Here is a 5,715-nt window from a genome sequence, read left to right as displayed (position 1 = left end):
CCAGCTGCACTTCCTCCAAGACAGATTTATTACTTCTTCTGGCAGTTCATTGTACTTTTAGTATTTTTCATCAATACCACATTTCAAAAGCATAAAACTCTTCAGTCTTCATTGTCCAGCTTTCATATGTATGTGAGCCAATTGAAAAGACTACAGTTTGGGTTAGGTGCACCTTAGTCTTAAGAGAGACTTCTTTGCTCTTTAACAGTATAAACGAGGTCTTTTACAGCAGGTTGGCCCATTGCAATACATCATCTGATGTCTTTACTGCTGCTTCTATTGGTATTGATTGTGGATCCAAGTAATATGAAATCTTTCACAACTTCAATCTTTCCTCCGCTTACCTTGATGCTGCTATTGGTCCAGTTTCAGGACTTCTCTTATTATTTTAATATGTAATCCATATCACAGACTTTAGATTTTAACCTTCATTAGGAAGTGTTTCAAGTCATCTTCACTTTCAGCAAGCAAGGTTGTGTTGTCTGGATATCAAAGGTTGTCAGTGAGTCTTCCTCCAATCCTGATGCCATGTTCTTCTTCATATAGTCTGGCTTCTCAGATTATTTGCTCAGTATACAGAGTGAATGAATATAGTAAAAGGATACAACCCTGACACATGGCTTCCTGATTTTAAGCTATGCAGTATCTCCTTGCTTGCTTTGAACAACAGCCTCTTGGTCTATGTACAATTCCCACTATTCTCAATGTTATCCATAATTTGTTATGATCCACACAGCTGAATTATTTTGCATAGTCAATGAAACACAAATAAACATCTTTCTGGTATTTTTTTCTTTCAGCCGAGATTCATTTGATATCAGCAGTGATATCCTTCATCCCATAGCCTCTACTGAATCCAGCTTGCTGTCTTTGTAGTGATGCTATCTAACATGGTAATTTTGTTGTTGTTGTTTATGTGCCATCAAGTCAGACCTGACTCATAGAGACCCCTCCTCGGGTTTCCGAGGCGGTATCGCTACGGAACTAGATTGACCAACCTTCCTTCCGAGGAGTGGCTTGTGGGTTTGAACCACCAACCTTCTGGTTATCCAGTCAAGTGCCTTTGGCACTATGCTACAATAGGGATCTTAATTATCCTAAATTAGCCTATATCATTAGAATATATAGGAACAGAGAAATGTTAGAGCTTTTTAAAATGGGGTTATGAAGTGTATTGGTAATGATACATAGGGAAACTTGCTGTGGAAACTTTAATGTAGATTTAATGAAAAAATTAAGAATATACTTAGTTTCTGCCAGGATAGTGCTATGAAAATGAAAAAAAATATAGGGAAATCTATACTCCACAGGCGATTTTGGTGCTGCCGTACCAACATAAATTGTTTTCACTGTGAAAGAAGGTTCCCCCCCGCATCGTAGTCAATCAGATAACTGGAGAAATTTTTGTTTCCCAGTCTGGGAAGAAATCTGATTCTGAAGCTGTCTCTATGTGATTTTGTAATTTTGGGTGTCTGTGAGCTCCTCACATGCTTTCTGGATAAATTTAATTGTTTCTGCCTATTCTTTGGTGCTTACACCAACATCTTTTGCCCTGGAATAGATGCCTATGTCAGTCATTCCCAGGTTTTTTTAGTGGTATCTCAGAGAGCCTTAAAAACCCTCAAAAGAAATGCTCTAAACATTATTTTATTTACTTATTTCTTGGTAGCAAATAAACTACTAAATTGACATTGCTAATAATACAGAATTTTTTATCAAGTAAATAAAGCATTTTAAAAAATAGGAATCAAAGTGCAGAAAATAGGCAGCATCATTTGAACTCAACATTGCATAACATTGGAGTATGAAGTAAACTAAAAGATGACTGTGAAAACTTTAGCTGAAGAAAGATTTCCATGAAAGGAGTTCTATGTTCAAGGACACAGAAAAAAGTGGAACTGATTCTGCAGCCCAGGTATCCTTATTCCAAGTTCAGGAATATTTAAATTTTGCTTGACATGATGCTGTGTCTCTGAGCCATTTTTTAATTTTCATTCCTAAAATGAGATTATTGATTTATATGATTCCTGATGTATCATTCAATGCAATACTTTGTGAACTATGGTATTTTCTTTTCTCAGGATTCTGACAATTTTCATGCTTTATTTGACCCTCTCTGAAATTCTAACTTGGGACCCATTGATATCTGTCTATCTTTCAACAACATGAGCAAAAAGCTAAAATCTTACAAATTTACCAAGCCTTCTCCCAAAAAATAAAATCATTTAGTTTTAAAAATGATAAATAATAGTTTTGTTCCAATGATGATTTACTCTAAATGCCAGATGGCAAGCACATTGGAACAGGATCGGCATATAGAATTATTTGAAATCAATTCCAGTACTTTGAGAATCCTTTCTTAATTAGAAAGGAAGTATGTCTGTTTTTATCTCTATGCAAGCTAGTATACTGAAAAAAAAATATTTGAAAAAGAAGGAGGAAAAGGGAGCAGGAGAACAAGTATATAAAGATGGGCAAGAAAAATCAGAAGAAAACTTCATGAGTCAAAAAATCTCTGTGAGAATATAAACAATTTGCATATTTTCCCCATACTTTCTAGAAAATAGAAAGTTCAACACTGGAGGAATAATTGTGTTATGTAAGTCAGGAACATGTCAGTTAATGTGATGCCCATAGATTTGAGCTATTTTCCTTAACAAACTTATAGAAACTGATGATAGAAGCCTGATATAATTGTAGCATTTTCATGCAGGGAAATAAAAGTAAATAACAGTTATGTGGAAAACTGGGACACACTGAAATGGCTGCTGACACCAAAGTCCACTGCAGGTTGCTATAATAAGCCCTGGCACTGCTAGGCCAATCAAGGTCAGAGAGGATTAATAGCTGGAACATCCCATTTGTGCCTGTGTAGTGAGTTGCATCATCCCAGAGGGAAGAGACTATTCAAATAGATGCAACATCTAATTGAATAATTTTTGTTACTCAAATAAAATATTATTTAGAAAGAATTAGCTAGTGAATGCCATTTTGATGGCTGAAAATGTGTATTTTTTCATTTGTATATGTAGGGGTCATTTGGTGTAGGTCTAATGATTTTGGGTAATGGTAAATTATATCAGTAAGGTACCCATTATCATGCCTAATATATGGAAATTATTCAGCTATGATATTTATTATTATTTATAGTAGTATTTTTATTAGAATTTTTGAAGTAGCTCTTCTTTTCATGCAAGACCACTCCATTCATTATTTTCCCTTTTAGAGAAATAAAATGAATATAAATGCTTAATTTCCCATTTCCCTCATGTTTAAATCTCTTAATAGATGGGTGCAAAATAATTTTCAGAAAATGTATGATCTCTTTCACTCCATCACTTGTTTCCTTCTTTTTTTTTTTCTTTTTACTGAAATAGAATTTCTTCTACAGTACTAACTAGATGAATGATTCTAAAAAATACTTAACTTCTTTAGGTTTAAAATACATATACTTTCATATAATTATTTTTCTCCCACACAAAACAGGCTAAAGGCATGAAGGAGACTTTTTTTTTTTTCTTTAATTCAGTACAACTTCTAATTCATTACTATAGCACCTTTTACAAATTTTAAATATTTTTCAGTGTCTGTCCTTCACTCCCAACTCACTTTTTTATTACTTTGAAGAGATGTCAGAATTGTGATGAAATATCAAGAAAGATTGTGATGTTTCAATTGGAAAAAGAATGTACCATATGGCAAGAGGGGATGGGGCTTTGTTTGAACTTCCCAAATACACAAGGTAAAATTAATTGCTAAGCAGACAATTCCTCCTGGGAATGTGGAAATATCAATCTATTATGAGTGAAAAGCCTTCTTTGGACTGAGCTCCATCTCCATACTAGAGTACTTAAGGTCTGCCATTTTACTCTTGCATTACTAAGATTTGGACTCAGCTGCTGTGAGGTAGGACCTTAGATTTTCATGGAAATACCAAATACTGGGATATTTTCTTTAGGCAACATTCTGTAACTATTAAAAGACTACTCTCTATGACAGTATCTTTTAATGACTGAGACAATTCAAGATTAAGAAGGATGGATGCATACATTTACTTTTTAGCAGCAGTATATTAGAAAAGGAATGTGTTAGCCCAAAACACAGGAGGACAAAAGCTTTAGTACTAATTAAGAAATACTTGAGCAGATTTACTGAAGAAGAAAAGGACCAGGAATAGCACATATTTGCTGTGAGAGTGTACTTACTATTTATTATGGGAAATATACAGATATTAATGGGGATTTTAAGATTGAATGGGTAGATGACAAGGATGCCGATTACTTAGGGAGAAGTATGATTTTCCTTTGAAATTTAAATAAGTAATTACATTTTTTTTTAATTAGTTAGGTGTGGATGAAACTTCTGCATTATTTGGAAGAGATTAAATTTTGTTAAATGTTTCCTTTTATATTTTGTTTTATTATAATCTGATTTTACTACAAGTGTTTTGGTTTATTTAGTATGTCTCAAATTTCTCAACTGTATTACGTAATTCTTAGTGGTAGTGACAGACATTGTTAATTTTTTATCATATGACACTTTGTACAATGCTTGAACCTAGAAAGTGTTTGCACTTGAGAGCTTTTATCTCTCCTTTTCAAAGGTATTGCAGACAATAATGCCTCAGGTGGAGTAGGCCATTTTAGGTTAACAAATTTATTGCTACAAAAGGTCATTAAAAGGTTATCTCTCATAACTGTAGTCATGCTGGATTCCTGGGAAGAGGTGTCACACAGGGTTTGTTGAAATTTTTAAGTCTTAGGCAGGTCCTGCTCAATTGATTGAAATGACTTGGAGGTCTCCTCTCACATACTGCTGTGAGAGTCACAAGCTGTGCCTGGATTTCTGTGGCTTCTCCAAGAACACACAAAGCATCTACCATCTAGCATCACTGCCGTTGTTGTTGTTGTTATGTGCCGTCGAGTTGGACCCAACTCATAGCAACCTCTCCTTGGGTTTCCGAGGCAATATCACTAGGGAAGTAGATTGCCCCATGACATAGACCCTCCAAAATCACCTTTCCTCCTGGCTCTACTGTCCATCTATTTTCAGGAAACTTTAGAAGCTGGGCAATCTACTTCTGTAGTGATAATGCCTCAGAAACCCAAGGAAGAGTCTCTATGAGTCGGGTCTGATTCGACGGCAAATAACAACAACAATGTCTTTTTCACCCTAAAATAAGGACTTTTTTCCCTATCTCTAGTTATCTTTTCTTAAAAACATGAAGGAGCAGCAACACAATAGAAAAGGAATGGTGTGTGTGTGTATGTGTTAGTTGCCTTTTTTACAGTAACCTTATGCACAACAGAACAGAACACTGCCTGGTTCTGTCCCATCCTCACAATTGTTGCTATATTTGAGCCCATCATTACAACCACTGTGTCAATCAATCTTGTTGAGAGATTTTTGCTTTTTCACTGGTCCTCTAGTTCACCAGGCATGATATCCTTCTCCAGGGAATGATCCATCCTGATAACATGATCAAAGTAGGAGATACAGATTTTCCTCACCTATTCTTCTAAGGAGCACTCAGCTTGTTTTCCACTACAGATTTGCTTGTTCTTCTGGCGGTCCAGGGTATATTCAATATTCTTCCTCAACATCATAATTCAAATGTATTCAATTCTTCCCCTACAATTCTTCTAAGGAAAGATAAATTCACCAAGCAATGGACACTTAGGAGAATAGAACATCTTAATAGGTTCTGAAAGTTAC

The sequence above is a fragment of the Orycteropus afer genome, unplaced genomic scaffold, assembly GCF_000298275.1.
Source record: "Orycteropus afer afer isolate SDZICR_OR568_19922 unplaced genomic scaffold, OryAfe1.0 scaffold00762, whole genome shotgun sequence".
Lineage (NCBI taxonomy): Eukaryota > Metazoa > Chordata > Mammalia > Tubulidentata > Orycteropodidae > Orycteropus > Orycteropus afer.
This window is presented reverse-complemented; position numbering follows the sequence as displayed.